Here is an 18,035-nt window from a genome sequence, read left to right on the forward strand (position 1 = left end):
GCAGACTAAGCGTATTCCAAGAGACTGGTTCATCAAGCTGCCTGCCATACACTCTAGGGAAGTGACTTCATTTTCCCGGATGAACTCCCAGTCCACCCATTTCATGTCACACACTATGGGCTTCTTGTCAAGCAGAATGGTCTCATAGAAATCTTGTTGTTCCTTTGTGTGGAACCTGTAGTCAACTACAGTCCTCCTCCTAACAGCATAGGGATTAGACTGTCTCCATAACCTCAATCCTGCATCTTTCCTGATGTGCATGTCCTCAGCGACAGGATGAGCATCATTGTGGTCAGGAATTTTGGGCTTCAACTTCCCCAAAACATGAGAATCATCATCTTCTTCTTCAGCTTCAGGCACTGGGGCCTTGTTCTTCTCCTCAGCAGGTATACTCCTAGTGTTCCTCTTGGGCTTTGGGAGTTTTTGAGCAGCAGCCTCGCGAGCAAATTTGTCTTAGATGGAGCAGCCCCTGACTTGATTGCATCTCACATAAGCTTCTGGGCCTTAGGAGGTGCTGCAGCATCCGCTTCCTCCTCCTCTTCTTCTGAATCTCTCATAATGGAGGGTCTACCAAGTACTCTGGCAATGGTCTTCTTGACCCTTTCTTTTCTCTTCTTTCCTTCTCTAGCAGCCTCTCCAGTTGGCTTGGAGGTTTCCGCAGTTGAGGCTCTAACTTTTAAGGTTGGCACCCTCTTGGCAGGGGCCTTTTTGTGCAATCCAGGCTTAGTTGATGCAACTGTGCCATACACTTTCTTCAGCACCTTTTTCTTGGAGCTGACTTCTTCCTCAATAGTCACATAATCCTCATCTTGAGAATCTGAGGTCTTCTTCTTCCTTGTTCTGGTGGCTGCCTTGGGCAAGTTGCTTCGTGTGCTCCTGCTTCCCTCATCAGAAGTGCTAGAGGGACTAGTGCCCTCACTCATATGAACCTGCTCCTCAGACTTGTTCTGGCTGTCACTTTGGTCAGACATCTTGCAGGCAAACTGTCAGCAGACCCTGTGAATAGGTTGTAGATGAGGTAGAGTAGATGAGCATCACAAAGTGTAGAACTTTTGCAAAATAGTTGACTTAAAAACTTAGTTTTAGTTCTTCACAGAAAGCATTTCGGATCTACCGATTTGTAAACTCGGTGATGCCGAAGCAGCTTTTGGAACCAAAACTAGTGAACTCAGTTAGGCCGAGTCACAGTTCGGTGGCACCGAGACTGCTAGGGTTTCACAGAGAATCGAACTCGGTCACACCAATTTGCAATTTTTGGTTAGACCGAAAACGCATGTGCAATGGCCTAATCCAAATCGGTGAGACCGATTTCTACAACTCGGTCGGTCCGAGATGTGTTCAGTGGAGATCTAACCCTAAATTTTTAAATCAAATCTAATCTACGGGATGCTTTCGCTGGACAGGATGATTTCATACGTGGCAAGAATCATGGCAAAGAAATGTGCTACGAATCGGAGTTAAGGAATAGCACAAAGATCAAGTTCATACCCTACTTCGACTGTGAACTTGCTATGGCAGCAACGGCGGGGCAGATTGCCGTTGACGGCGGAGGAGACAGGCGGTGGGAGGTCGCTGGTGGCAAGAGGACGATCCGGAGACCTGAGGAGGCAGAGCAGGTCACACGCGGGTGAAGGGTTTTGCAAAAAATTTCAAAATTTGACCCGTCAGTATATATAACCTGACCCTGTCAGTGTGACCGTGTGGAACAACTCGGTGGCACCGAGATGCAGAACTGCAAGCGGTTACTGCAACTCGGTGTGACCCAAAAGTTCTAATCGGTCGCACCGAGATTGAAAACCTAGATCAACTTAATGATCTCGGTGTGACCGATATGGATGACTCGGACATACCGAAATGCACAAAGTGGTTTTGGAAGTTTAAGTCTATGACGAATCGGGGACTCCGAGTGCTCCTCACACAGAGTGGTTCGAATCTGACTTGATCAAACTTTGTGATGTAGCATGAATAGAGTTTGAGACGATAAAAACATAGATAGCTAGAGGGAGTTCTTAGGCATTCTTGTCCATCCGTTTGGCAAAATAGAAAAATCCAAACAATCAAAGCAACAAATGGATGTCCTTGAATGAGTAAAATATGAAACCAACATGCTCACACAATAAGATGGCAAAAGAAACATGTGACAAAGCATGCACAAGAACTCTAGCATCTATCAAGCAATTTGGCGATGACTAGGTCATCTATATATGAGTATATTGACTTAGGAGTCAAATGAGAACATTTGATCGTGGGTCATACTCATCGTTTAAGCACAAGTGGGGTTGCCACTTTTACATAAAGCATTGTTGTGTTCACACCATTAGAGTTGCTTTAACTCAATTGATTAGAGTAAACCTCCCCCTAGATGTGATATCCCCCCTAAGAGGGATGAACTAACCTTGGGTTTGTCGATGATGACTTCATGTAGGTGTTGAAGATGTGGACCCTCAATGTTGACGTAGATCATTCGGAGCAATCCATTGGAGTGAGTTGCACTTTCAATACCTACATGGGTTAGTCCCACAAGGAATAAACAAGGATATCCATAGACATAGAGTGATATACACATGAGATGATGTCCATGAATGCATTAGGTTACCTTGTCCCCTGTCTTACAAACAAGAGGGTTTGTGACTCCTTGAACTAGTGCAAGATATGGAAGTTGTTTGCACTTGTCCTCGCCAAAATGATATGAGTGAAGTATGTTGGCGGAGTCACCCTCAAAAACTCTCTAGTTCTTCTTCTTCGGGATCCACACCATCTTGATGGGAATCCTTGGAGTTTTAGTCGTACTTGATGAAGTAGAACTTGATGTAGTCTTGGGAACCCACTTGACCAAGGCTTTGGGAGCTTCCTCAAACTCATCAATCTCCTCTTGAAACTTGTCCTTGCCTTTTTGCTTGTGGTCTTGTGGTGGAAGATCATCTTGAGCTTGTGTTCCTTGGAAGGAAGTAGGATCATACTTCTCTTGTTGAGGAACAAATTTCGTCTTGGGGTATTGATCTTCTTCCCACTCAACTCCATTGGCATTGAACTTTCATTCAAAACCAACACCTTGATTCTTCCGGTGTCTTCCTTGCTTGCGTACAATTTCCTCAAATTGCTTACTTTCGGCAAGGCTCTTGTAAACACCTTTCTCTATAATTCCCTTCAATAAGCTATTTTCTTTCTCAAGTGTAACTTGGCTAAGAGAATCATTAGTGGAATCAAGAGAACTACTAGAAGCAACATCATTGTGTTTAGCATGATTATTGTTACTACTAGAGGAAGAATATTTCTTATTCTTGTTGCTAGATTTAACTTCTGGGATGTAAGTAGACAAAAGTAAACGCTTGGCAATGTAAGAAGAACTTTTCTTGCGAAGATCATCATTGATTGCTTTTAAGAACCCATGCTCTTGCTCAAGGTTGAGCTTTTCGAAGCGTAACTTCTCATGAGTCTTTAAAAGCTCTCGATGATTTTCCAAGGTAGTTTCATGAGCTAACTTAAGAGTGTTAAGATCTTTAGTTAGACGCTCAATCTCTTTCTTATCATCATCATTCATTTTGTCTTGATTAGCATGATTAATAGCAAGTTCATCATAGTTTTCATCACTAGAATTGTCAACAAGTAAATCATCATCACCTAGCAAGTCATCTTCATCACTATTGAAATCAACATAGTCGAGGTGTGATACCTTTGGGCCTTTAGCCATGGAGCATCTTCCAATTCCTTCATTTGGTGACTCAAATATGTCGTAGGAGTTGGTTGACACAAGTGCTAGACCGGCAACACCTTCATCTTGAGTATATTCGGAGTCGGAGTGATAACTTCTCTCGGAGTGATCGTCGGAGTCGGAGTCAGATACCCATTCACCAACGTGAGCTTGATGTCTTCATTTTGTGTAGCCCCTTGATGATTTACCCTTCCTTTCCGAATCCTTGCTTCTCCGTGATGTTCTTCGTTCATAACAGTCATCTCTACTCCTTCTCTCTCTTGGTGGTGATTCTTCTCTCCTACTCCTTCTTTTGGGAGAACCTTCTCTTCTTTTGTAGGGAGCCGTACACTCATTGGAGTAGTGTCTGGGTCTTCCACAATTGTAGAAATTACGTTCACGACTTGAAGATCTTTTGTCATTGTAGGACCTTGACTTGGAACTTCTTTCCTTGCTTCTACTCTTGTAGAACTTGTTAAAGTTCTTCACCATTAGGCTCAACTCTTCATTGAAGTTCTGTTTCTCACTTGATGATGTGGGAGCATCACATGAGGCTTTGTAAGCACCACTTGACTTGTTGTGAAGCTCTTCCTTATCCTTGAGTGACTCTCATGAGCAAAAATTCTTCCAATGACTTTTGTTGGCTTGAGATCTTTGTAATTGGGCATCATTTGGATCAATGTGCACATGGTATCGTATTTTCCATCCAAGGCTCTTAGGATCTTCTTGATGATGAATCTACCGGTCATCTCTTCACTCCCTGAGCTGACAATCTCATTTGTGATGAGAGCAAGCCTAGAGTACATTTCAGCGACACCTTCACCATCCTTCATTTTGAACTTTTCAAGTTGACTTTGAAGCACATCCAATTTGGATTCCTTGACGGAGTCGGTACCTTCATGCATATCAATCAAAGTATCCCAAATTTCCTTTGCATTCTCAAGACGGCTGATTTTGTTGAATTCTTCGGGGCACAATCCATTGAAGAGAATATCACAAGCTTGAGCATTGTATTGCAACAGCTTCAACTCTTCCACGCTAACCTCATGGTTCGGTTCCCTCCCATCAAAGAATTCACCTTGCAAGCCAATACATACAATAGCCCAAACGGCGGGGTTATGTCCAAGAATATGCATTTTCATCTTATGCTTCAAACTAGCAAAATTAGTACCATCGAAATAATGACCTCTACGGTGGTAATTTCCCTCACTAGACTTCATACTCTCCTAGGTTGTGAAACCAAGGCTATGATCACAAAAGAAATGGAAATCAAGGCAAATGGAGACCAAAGCTCTGATACCACTTGTAGGATCAGAAGTATGTCTAGAGGGGGGGGGGTGATTAGACTACTTGACCAAATAAAAATCTAGCCTTTTCCCAATTTTAATTCTTGGCAGATTTTAGCAACTTAGCACAAGTCAAGGAAACAACCTACACATGCAATTCCAAGAGTATAGCAACAGAATGTAAAACAATTTCATATGAAGGTAAAGGGAGGAGTTTGGAGGGAGCAAACGCAATGTAGACACGGAGATTTTTGGCGTGGTTCCGATAGGTGGTGCCATCGTACGTCCATGTTGTTGGAGACTTGAACCCACGAAGGGTAATGGTTACACGAGTCCACTGAGGGCTCCGCCCACGAAGGGTCCACGAAGAAGCAACCTTGTCTATCCCACCATGGCCATCGCCCATGAAGGACTTGCCTCAATAGGGTAGATCTTCACGAAGTAGGCGATCTCATTGCCCATACAAACTCCTTGGTTCAACTCCACAATCTTGACGGAGGCTCCCAAGTGACACCTAACCAATCTAGGAGACACCACTCTCCAAGAGGTAACAAATGATGTGTTGATGATGAAGTCCTTGCTCTTGTGCTTCAAATGATAGTCTCCCCAGCACTCAACTCTCTCTCATAGGATATGACTTTGTGGAAAGATGATTTGAGTGGAAGGAAACTTGGGGAAGGCTAGAGATTAAGATTTATGTGGTTGGAATGAAGTATCTTGACCTCAACACAAGTGTAGGTGGTTCTCTCTCAAAAAATGTATGTTGGAAATGTAGGCATGTTCTGATGGCTCTCTCCAGGAATGAAGAGTGGGTGGAGGGGTATATATAGCCTCCACACAAAATCTAACCGTCACACACAAATCACCAAACTTGGTGGGACCGAATCATACAACCCGGTCAGACCGATTTAGTTCATAATGTGACCGTTAGGGTTTTCGGTGGGACCGACATGTCAACTCGGTGGGACCGATATCATTAGGGTTAGGGCATAACGTAACCTCAGTGAGACCGATTACACAAACTCGTGAGACTTATTTTGTTAATAGACTAACCAGTGAGTTAGTTAGGCAATCTCGGTGGGACCAATTCGCTCTCTCGGTGGGACTGAAACGTTACGGAAGGGAAACAGAGAGTTTGCATTGCAATCTCGGTGGGACCGATCTCTCATCTCGGTTGGACCAAAACGTTACGAAGGGAAACAGAGAGATTACAATCCATCTCGGTGAGACCGAGATCCCTATCGGTGGGACCAAAAAGACTAGGGTTTGTGGCAGTGGCTATGTCAAGTGAACTCGGTGGCGCCGGATAGATCAAATCGGTGGGGACGAGTTTGACTTTTGGTTTGTGATATATTTGGATATGAGAAAGTGGTTGATGGCTTTGGAGCATATCACTAAGCACTTTGAGCAAGAACCTCATTAAGCAACACCACACCCTCTCTTAATAGTATTGGCTTTTCCTATGGACTCAATGTGATCTTGGATCACTAAAAATGAAATGTAGAGTCTTGTGCTTTGATCTTGAGCCAATCCTTTTGTCCTTAGCATTTTGAGGGGTCAACTTTGTAATCCATGCCATGCCAATCACTGAGCTTTTCCTGACATATTTATCTTCAAGTAGCATTAGCTCAATGAGCTATATGTCGTCGATAGCAGCCGCCGGGTGAAGCCCACGCGGATCTGGCGACGGTGGGCACTTGTTCCCCGTGTGGCGCGCTCACGGGCTGGGGGAGCTCTATGTGGCGGCGCCCGGCACAGCGCGACTTCGGCGCGCGGCGGTTCAGACGGTGGTAGTTGGGGATGGTGGTGTGGATGCGCTTGTTGGTCCCTCCCGGTGGCCTGCTTCGATTCAGCAGCGTCCCCCTGATGCGCTCCGGTGGGCGTTGGGTCTCTGTGAGGCGCGCGTGGAGGTGCTCTCCCTCCCCTTCTGCGTGTTCAGCTGGTGGTTCTGCTTGCTGGGCATGCATGCAATGTCGTGCCTGCCGTCGACGGCTTGGCGCGTTCGGGAGATCTAGATCTGCGACCGCGAGTTCGACCTGGCATGCTCCGGTGGCGGGTGCGTTCTCCCCTATCCCTGGTAGGGCTCTGGCATAGTGCTGGACAGGGGGCGTGCCGGGTGGTGCCGGTGGTTGCTAGGTGTGGCCACACCTGGGTAGGCTCTCGTCATGGTGCTTGCCGGAGTGGTGCCGAGTGACTCTGACTAGACTACAGTGACGTGGTGCCGCTCGTCTTGGGAGGTTGGCTGGGCGCCACAGTAGGGGTGGTTGGTGGTGGCAGTTCGACTCGGGTCTGAGTGGCGTTGGGGCTGCTGGGCCTAATGCTTCTGGTGCTGCAGGTGAGTAGTCTACCTTGATTAATCGGCGCTTTGGATGTGTGTGCTCAACACGATGAAAGCCGTGCTCTCACTGGAGCCAGTGACGCTTGTAGGCGCCACAAAACCTTCTTGAAGGCGTTGCTGTAATGTTGAGCTCACCATCCTAGTCGTGACTTCAGGGAGACCCAGGTTCTAGGTCCGCCTGGAACGGATGATGGCGACGCTATATGCGTCGCATCCTTTCTTGAAGGCATCATCTGAAGTATGCATGTTGTTTTGTCGGGTAGCTGCTCGCTATGGGGTTGTTGTTGGTGGTGGTGCAACTGGATTGGGGTCGACGGTCGATGTGAGGTGGTGGAGTGGGATGGTGGCGCTCTGTCAACGTGATTTTGGCTCAATCATGCCCTGGAGTGGTCCGATTTTTCATACGAAGCCGGGTTAGTGGGGGTGTTATGCTCTTTGGATCACCTTGTTCCTGTATGACACCCTACCTCTCCGGGGTGTTGTTGGGTGGTGACTAGATGACCAACGTTCAAGGCTCTTCTCCTTGCTTGGTCATATGAATATGGAAGTTGAAGTCCTCCTATTTGCTGGTTTTGCTGATGAGTTTGGTAATGGGGGTTGGTGGTGGGACCTCCCATGGCCGCGGTTGTGGAACTGCGAGCTTCGTGCTCTTGGCATTGTCTTGGTTCATCTTTGCTCTGTGATGCTACAAGATGCCTCCCCAACCTGCTAATCATTCTTGAATTTTCATGGCGGAGCTCCCAGTCAAGGTCTGTGCTTGTCACTCATTGATTGTGGATGCTCCTTTGTTGCGCCGTGGTGTTCGGTACGCATGCCGGTGTGGTGCGTTAGGCCGCTTGCCAAGTCTTGGTATTGTGATCCTTTGATGACTCCCCTAATCTAATTGTGACTTTCGTGGGTTGTCCTTGGTCTTCTTGTACAGTTTTCGACCCGATTTTACTTATAAACTGGATCAATCTTATGGCATTAAGGACACTTTGAAATATATTCAGGTGGGGAGTCTTTCCCCCCGGTGACCATTTAAAAAAAAATTCCCTTTCACCGTACGTAAGATGCGCTGCGCTGAATTTCCCTGCGGTGCGTATAAACCTTCAAACCCCAAGAAATAACATTTGTGGATGCACTAGTAGAAAACGGACCTTTAGTCCGAAGCATTAGCCCCGGCCAGGTTTGGGTCCAGGACTAATGTGAGCATTAGTCCCGGTTCCAACGGCTAGGAGCGGACCGGGGCACGGCCACCTCTAGTCCCGGTTCAAATTGGACCTCTAGTCCCGATTGGTATCCCGGTTGGTGATACCATCCAGGACTAAAGGTCTATCTCTAGCCCCAGCTGGTGATACGAACCGAGACCAACCGGGACTGAAGGGGCTCGCAGGGGTCTCATCCCGGTTGGTATCACCAACCAGGACTAGAGATAGACCTTTAGTCCCGGTTGGTATCACCAATCGGGACTAAACATATCCCTATATAAAGTTGCTTCGTCCAGCCCGAATCCAAGCTTCTCCTTTCTCTCCTCTCTATTTCATTCCCCTGGCTCGAGTTCATCCTCCATTTTTGCCAAGATTTCTCAATATTTGAGGCATTCCATCTATCCAATGGTTCTAAAAGGTTAGCAACTTCATCCTTTCATCTCTCAAAGCTAGTTTAGCTCGTTTCATGCTCTATAAGTATAGTGATTTGTGGGTTTTAGTTTGGAAGTAATTATGAGGGAGTATATTTGATTTATATGCAATTTGAGCTCAAATTAACTTCTTAGTTTGCGTATTTCTAGGTGTGGTTTACTTAGTGCCTTCCCGTCCCCATCCTCACCGTCGTCGATCGCCCGCGCTGTCCCATCACCGGCACCACTTGGTGAGCCTCTTGTTCTTGTACTTTTTCTAAAAAAATCTTATATGTATGATTTTAGATAGTTACTTATATAATTTTCTTACTTGTATGATTGTTTGTTATATATAGTGCCATGGTTTTGATATCCGTCCCCATTGGCCCTCGTCCGATTTGTGATTCGGATGTGGTATATTATCTTTTATAACTATTTGTTTCATTTCGTGTTTATGACAATTATGCCCATCAAGTTGACATAGATATTTTTATCTAGGAGGTATGTCAACCAGAAATTGCAACCGACCCACTTGTCGAGAAGTTAAATTTAGTTGAAAAAGAAAACGATTATTTGAAAGAAAACATGAAAACAATTGAAGAAGAGAAGCTGAAATTGGAGTTGTATGTTGCTGATGTCGTCGATGATCACAAGATCAAGATGGATGCGTTGCGCTTGAAGATTAGAAAGATTAGAAAATATGCCATTAATAAAGAGGCTTGGTATCATTATGATGTTGGATTAATTATTACCTTAGTTGCGATTTTGATCGCATTTGTTGTTGCATTTAAATGCTTTAGCTAGATAGTTGTATGTTGTTTTATGAGAAGTATGTATGAACTTGTATTAATTTGGCCACTTCGATATTATGTAACTAAGATGAGCTGACAATGGATGTACGATGACTGACGCTCTCCCCAGTTCATTAATGGCGTGCATAGTTTTCTGACTGTGGCTGAGGAAAAGAAGCGGAATGGTTTTATGTGTTGTCCATGTGGTGTCTGTAAGAATGATAAGGATTACTCTACCTCAAAAATCCTTCACAACCACCTGCTTCAGTCTGATTTCATGCCCGACTATAACTATATGACCAAGCATGGAGAAAGAGGGGTTATAATGGAAAACAATGAAGAAGAAGAGGATGATAGCAACTATCCTAGGTTCCCTGAATACGATGGTACTACACTGCGGGAAGCTGAAGAAGAGGCATCATAGAGCCCCATATGATCTTGGTCGGGCCATTGCTGATGCAAAGAGAAACTGCTAAAGTGAAAAGGACAAGTTGAAGTTGCAACGCATGTTAGAAGATCGCAAAAAATTGTTGTACCCAAATTGTGAAGATGACAAGAAAAAGCTAGATACCACACTAGAATTGCTGCAATGGAAGGCAGAGTAAGGTGTATCTGACAAGGGATTTGAAAAGTTCCTGAAAATGTTAAAGAAGATGCTTCCAAAGGATAACAAATTGCCTGACAGTACGTATGAAGCAAAGAAGGTTGTTTGCCCTCTAGGATTAGAGGTACAGAAGAAACATGTATGCCCTAATGACTACATCCTCTACCGCAGTGAGGAGCACGAGAATTTGAGTGCATGCCCGTTATGCGGTGCATTGCGCTATAAGGTCAGCCGTGATGACCCTGGTGATGTTGAGGGTGAGCGCCCTAGGAAGAGGGTTCCTACCAAGGTGATGTGGTATGCTCCTATAATACCATGGTTGAAATGTTTGTTCCTAATGAAAGAGCATGCGAAGTTGTTGCGATGGCACAAAGAAGACCATGAGAAAGAAAGGATGTTGAGAGTACCTGCTGATGGGTCATAGTGGAGAAAATCAAGGTAAAGTGGCCGGAGTTTGCAGATGACGCAAGGAACTTATGGTTTGATATAAGTACAAATGTCATTAATCCTTTTGGGGATCAGAGCAGCAGTCATAACACCTGGCATGTGACTCCATGTATCTATAACCTTCCTCCTTGGTTGTGCATGAAGCAGAAGTTCATTATGATGTTAGAGCTCATCGAAGGCCCTAAGCAACCCAGCAACGACATTGATGTGTACCTAAGGCCATTAGTTGAAGAACTTTTACACTTGTTGGATATAAAAGGTGTACGTGTGTGGGATGAGCACAAACAGCAGGAATTTGACCTACGAGTGTTGCTATTTGTAACCATCAATGATTGCCCTGCTCTTAGTAACCTTTCAGGACAGACAAACAAGGGATACAATGCATGTAAGCACTGTTTAGGTGAGACTGAAAGTTTATATTTGGATAAATGTAAGAAGAATGTGTACCTGGGAGATCATCGATTGCTTCCGATCAGGCATCTCCTAAGAAAGAAAGGTAATCATTTCAAAGATGAGGTAGATCACCGGAAGAAGCCTAACCACTGTACTGGCGATCCTATACTTGATATGGTCAAGGATTTAAAAGTAATCTTTGGAAAGGACCCTGGTGGAAAATATGTTCCGAATGATGTTAACGGGCGCGCATCCATGTGGAAGAAGAAATCTATATTTTGGGAGCTACCCTATTGGAAAGTCCTAGAGGTCCGCTCTGCAATCGACGTGATGCACGTGAAGAAGAATCTTGGTGTGAACTTGCTATGCTTCCTAGGCGTGTATGGGAAGACAAAAGATACACCAGAGGCACGGGAGGACCAGCAACGTATGAACAAAAAAGACGGCATGCATCCAAAGTAGTATCAAGGTCCTATCAGCTACGCTCTTACCAAAGAAGAGAAGAAAATATTTTTTGAATGCCTGAGCAGTATGAAGGTGCCTGAGCAGTATGAAGGTCCCCTATGGCTTCTTGTCGAATATAAAGGGAAAAATAAATATGGCGGAGAAAAAATTCCAAAACCTAAAGTCTCATGACTGCCACATGATTATGATGCAATTACTTCCGGTTGCATTGAGGGAGCTTCTACGGAAAAATGTTCGATTAGCCATTGTGAGGCTATGTGTATTCCTTAATGCAATTTCTCAGAAGGTAATCGATCCAGAAATCCTACCAAGGTTACAGAATGATTTGGTCCAATGTCTTGCCAGTTTCGAGTTGGTGTTCCCGCCATCCTTTTTCAATATTATGACGCACGTCTTAGTTCACCTAGTCGAAGAGATTACCATTCTGGGTCCTGTATTTCTACACAATATGTTCCCCTTTGAGAGGTTCATGGGAGTCTTAACGAAATATGTTCATAACCATGCTAGGTTAGAAGGAAGCATCTCCAAGGGCCATGAAACAGAGAAGGTTACTAAGTTTTGTGTTGACTTTATTCCTGACCTTAAGCCGATTGGTGTTCCTCAATCGCGGCATGAGGGGAGACTGAGTGGAAAAGGCATGCTAGGAAAGAATTTAGTAATAAATATGGACGAGCATTCTTTCACTCAAGCACACTAAATAGTTCTACAAAATTCCACCTTGGTGGCTCTGTATATCGAGGAACACATGGATGTTGTATGCTCCAAGAACCCAAAGCAGTCTAACCCCTGGATTAAATGTACACAAATGGCGACTTTTGGAGGTTAGTTTCAAACATATCTCTTGAATAATAACTGAAAGTGCAAGAGTCACTTAAAGTTTATTTTGGTGTGATGACAATATGGTTAGAGGAACTAATATTCGGTGCTAAAGTTTATCTCAGGATATTGGTTCAAGTTCTTCTTGATGGAGGTGTGCGACCCCCCAATTCAAAAAGATCAACATGCTGTTTGTATTGAAGCTGTCGGTGTCAAAACAGGCGGATCACGGGTAGGGGGTCCTGAACTGTGCGTCTAAGGCGGATGGTAACAGGAGGCAGGGACACGATGTTTTACCCAGGTTCGGGCCCTCTTGATGGAGGTAAAACCCTATGTCCTGCTTGATTATTCTTGATAATATGAGTAGTACAAGAGTAGATCTACCACGAGATCAGAGAGGCTAAACCCTATAAGCTAGCCTATGGTATGATTGTATGTTGTCATACGGACTAAAACCCTCCGGTTTATATAGACACCGGAGGAGGCTAGGGTTACACAAGTTCGGTTACACAGGAGGAGATATGCATATCCGTATTGCCTAGCTTGCCTTCCACACCAAGTAGAGTCCCATCCGGACACGGGACGAAGTCTTCAATCTCGTATCTTCATAGTCCAATAGTCCGGCCAAAGGATATAGTCTGGCTGTCCGGAGACCCCCTAATCCAGGACTCTCAGTAGCCCCTGAACCAGGCTTCAATGACGATGAGTCCGGCGCGCAGTGTTGTCTTCGGCATTGCAAGGCGGGTTCCTCCTCCGAATACACCACGGAAGAGTTTAAATACAAGGATAGTGTCCGAACCTGCAAAATAAGTTCCACACACCACCGTAGAGAGAATAATATTTCCACAAATCTAATCTACTGACATGTTTCGGCAGCATGACATCACGCCACGGCCTGGTAATTATTTGAACCGTTTTTCTTTAACCAGCCCCGCACATAACGTGAGGCGGTTTCTTGACACGTCTTGTCAAAGCAGAGATCATGTTCCCCTTATCACGGGATTCTCATCAATACAAACATGGGTAACCCAACCGTGCCTGTTGGTATGACTCCTAGAGCTTAGGTAAGTCTCGAACAGCCACGAGGAGGACGCCTGATATTCATCCCCTTTATAAAGGGACAAGGCTTTTTCTTTTTTCCCTCCCGTGCTCAATCGAATCCTTCCCCCGCCATGAATTCTAACACCCAAAGCCCAGGTCAGCTGCTTCGGACTTTCAATCATGTCCGGATCCAGCCTTCAAGGCCAGTGGATGCCTTCCTCCGTCACAGAGGAGGACATCAAGAAGTTGAGGGAGGCCAGATATCTGACCGCCGAAATTTCGCATAGGTTGCCTGCCTGAGGGCAGGTCGTCCCTACTCCCGAACCTAACGAGAGCATTGTGTTCGTCTCCCACTTTCTCCGAGGACTAGGCCTCGCTCTGGATCCCTTTGTTAGGGGTCTTATGTTCTACTACGGGCTGGATTTTCACGATCTGGCCCCAGATTCGCTTCTTCACATCTCATCATTTATTGTCGTTTGTGAGGCCTTCCTCCGCATTACCCCTCACTTCAGCCTGTGGCTCAAGACCTTCGATGTGAAGCCGAAGATGGTCGAGGGGCAGTACGCAGTGTGCGGAGGTGCTCTAATAAGCAAAATTGCTGACGCTCTATGGCCAAAGGGTTCCTTTACAGAGGTGTCCGGATTGTGGCAACGGGAGTGGTTTTACGTCACAGCTCCCCGAAGTGCCAAGTGGGTAGCTGCCCCCACCTTTCGCTCGGGCCCTCCACCACAACTGATGTCATGGATCAGCAGGGGGCTGAGCTGGGGTCCTGCCAAGGACGTGCCAATACTGCAGAGCCGTATCTGAGATCTCTTCGAGGGAGATTTTAGTCTGGTTATGGTAATGCAAGTTATGCTGGTTTGTCGAGTCCAGCCTTGCAAATGCCGGCCCCTCCGCATGTGGGAATTCAACCCGGAAGGACCACACACTATTCAGAATTTCCTCGGTGTGACGCACGAGGAGATGTACAAACCATTCTTTGGACCCCAAATAGAGTGTCCGGACACTACCGAGGATGTGGGCCTGAGCTGCAACCGCCCGCCGCCCAAGTAAGTTTTCCCATGGCTGAACTCACTGTCCTTTTATTTATCATGACATCATTCTGAAGAATCGCTCTTTGACTAGGAGTGGATAACAAAGGCGAAGATGATCCGGTGTTCGGCCCCCCTTCCTGAAGGCTTGGACAATCCGGTGTTGGAAAAGATGCTCGAGCCAGCACCTTGTCTAGTGCCCTCAAAGGAAGATGAAGGGGAGGAATAAAGAGGGCGAAAGCGGGCCTCCATCGCTACATATTCCAATCGAGGGAATGAGCACCTCCGCGAGGGAGGATAACCAAGGGGAAGAATCTGACATTCCCTCTCCCCGGGGAAGGAAGAGGACTACCTCTGAAGATCTGGAAACTAAGGTTTCCAAACGGGAGAAGAAATCTCCGCCAGAGGGTCCTGCCTCGGAGGGTATTCTTGCCGCACAATGTCCGCGCGGGGATCAGCCCTCTACCGAGCTATAAGTAATCAAAAAGTACTTAATAGTGAAGATATCCTACCTTACTTCCGAAGACAATAACCGATGCTTGTAAATTGTAGTCCGGATCGCAGCCCTTCTCGACAGAGTTCATCTTCGGGGGATCTTCTTCCGGAGATGATGGAGAGCGAAATGCCTCCCCCGGACTCCCCAGCTCAAGAAGCGGGCGACCTTGAAGTGTCGTCGCAAAGGGTATCTCTGGATCCAATATCGCTAGAGGATAACCCTTTGGCTGCCCGACATCCCCAGTATCCGGCTCCTGAGGAGAGCGACAACAAGGGTCCGTACTGTGTACGGTCGGACGCGCTGAATGATCTTCTAGGGAAAGCTGTCGTCTTGGAAGCGCATCGTACGCTAATGGGTACGGTAATTGGAAGGATTTCATCCGCCGAAAGCGGTTTGCACGAAGCTTTTATGAGTCTGCTGAAAGGCTTCGAGGTACATAAAATAATGTATGCCTTTAATAGTACCGCATACATTAGGTATGCCCATGCAGATAGTAGCCCCTGAGACTCTGGTTGTCGTCAAGAATGGCGGCAAACATAGGATCATAGTCCCAGGTAATAACCAGACTGCCTTTATGTGCAGGTGGTTGAAGCTCCGATGGCTAGCCGGACTTATGGGTTTTCCAAACTAAAGAGGCAACTGGATGCGGCAGATGCCGACATCGTGCTTGTCAACAAGCGGCTTGACGAGGCACAGGGTGAGTGATTTTCTGGTGATCGTCACATAATAAGAGCAGCATGATGCCAGTATCTTTAATATGTTCTGACTGCAGATGGAGCGGCCAGCGTGGAGACCCTTTGGGCGAAGCTTGCCCGAGCCAAGGAGCAAGCAAGGAGTAGCAATGCGGCCGCTTTATAGGCGGCCGAAGAGTTAAGGGCCGAACAGGCCGCACATTGCGAGAGCAAAGAAAAAATTGCCAAGATGGCCGTGGAGTTAAAAGATGCTGCTGACCGTTACCGGCTTCTTAAAGAGGAAAACCGGGCTAAGGCGACGGACCTGGAGAAGGCCCGGGTGGCTGCCAAGGAAGCCCGCTCCAAAATTAGAGCGACGAAGGAGGAGCTGGATCAAGCTGCAGATATCGTGTCTGGGAGGCCCTTTTTGTTGTGGACTAAGTTCGGAGATCCGAAGTATGCTCCTTTGGACCGGCTATGGAGTTCTGCAGACGCGTACATGGATTTGGCTGCAAGTGCTGCTGATGTAGCCGAGTACTTCAAGGATCAGAAAGGTCCAGAATTGGAAAAGCTGTTCTGGTCACAGTTTCACACTCCAGCCCGTCCGCTGCTGCTGAATGAGCGATTGACTGGTTGGGACGAGCTCCATAGGTTGTCCGGACTTGCCATGAGGTCCATTGTGGATCACCTATGGCCGGGAGGGCCAAGGCCGAGTAGCTACTTTAGCTTAGTGCAACAATTCCTTGAAGCTGTGCCATGCATGGATGCTGTAAAGAGATCAACGTGCATAGAAGGTGCGCAGATGGCCCTTGCCCGTGTCAAAACATACTGGGCGGAGATGGAGGCTACCACTGTTGCGGCACAGGGTTTGGCCATAGGCCGAGTGGCTGCCGATCATTACTTTGAAGAAGTCCTTGAAGGCGCTCGTTCGATAGAGGCTCAGTGCTCGAAGAATGTTATTTTCCAGTGACATGTAGTCCCATTGTACAAACAATGTTTTATTGAATTTATCAAGGCTGTATTTATACTTTTTCCCGAAAGTGCTATGATGCCTCCTGTGCGGCGGTTTATGTATGTATGTATATAACCTGAAAGATGGCAGTCGTAGGCTTCAACCCCCACGCATATAATGCGGGGGTGTTTGCAGAAGACGCATGTTCACACTTGATCCAACGTCTTGGTCCATTAAGGAGGTGATAGTGCGGCGAACTAGGCAAGCGGACTATAATGCTTTAACACTTTCACTTAGCCAGAGGAGTTTGATAGTGGGGCTACTATATAGCCCCGGGTGGCTCCGCGCTCATCCGGATTCGGGGCGCGTACATGCCTGGCCGGGAAACGGCCCTTCGTTAAGGCGGAGGAATCCCGAAGATTCCGATAGGTCATCGAGTGGTTGACCAGTCTCACGCTATATCATGACAGTCAGTTTTCGGCTTTCTCTACTGAGGTGCTCGTCCGGATGAACCAGGGCACAATCGCAGTAGTTCTCCTGGTGCCGCCTTAGCTGATAGAGCGGAACATAAGGCAGCAAAACACAGGAGCCGGGAAAACCCAACATTTGACCAAAGACATGATTCAGAGCTGATGCATATAAGGCCAAACTCGCGATGCCGAACACTGCCTAAGGTATTTGGTCTTTATGATGTAAACTGGGCCTAAATAGTGCCCTTTGTAATGAGCCCCTGGTGTCTAGGTACGTGCAATATTCTAACGTGGCCACATGCCAATACGTCAGCATCCTTCTCAATTGTATTGAGAATCCGAGGGATGTGTGTCAACAAGAGACGGTAAAAAAGGTTTACGCATGGTCTTAATCTAAAAAGAATCCTTGGAACGGGTCCCTGCTGCATGTCCGCGGCTGTGTCTCTGTTGTGCCGTATTCTGGACGGGTGTAGCATGATGGTCATCTGAAAAAGAAAGGAACTTAACTGAAAAGTTGTCGTGCAAAAGGTAGGTTATACTAAATAAACCATGTACAGTTCAAAATGAGTAAAGTTGAGCCTAATTGCCACTTGTTTGCGTGCGTTGAGCCCCTTGTATTGTAATAGGGGTATAGCCATCAAACCTGTATCAATTACCTATAGCTTAGCCGGACTCATCCAACCGCGTCCGTGGTCTTAACGACCTGTCAGATGCATTAGTTGGTGAGGCCGTTTAGTGTGCGACTGCCAAGGCAGCCGCATGGTCTTCTGTGCGCAAGGAGTGCTCAAAACGTCCATTTACTATAATGATGCCATGTGGACCGAGCATCTTAAGCATGAGAGAAGCGTAATGCGGTATTGTGTTAAAGCGAGCGAAAGCTTCGCGTCCGAGTAGTGCTTGATAACCACTTTGGAACGGAGCGATGTGGAACGTTAAATTTTCG

Source organism: Triticum dicoccoides, chromosome 2A, assembly GCF_002162155.2.
Source record: "Triticum dicoccoides isolate Atlit2015 ecotype Zavitan chromosome 2A, WEW_v2.0, whole genome shotgun sequence".
Taxonomy (NCBI): domain Eukaryota; kingdom Viridiplantae; phylum Streptophyta; class Magnoliopsida; order Poales; family Poaceae; genus Triticum; species Triticum dicoccoides.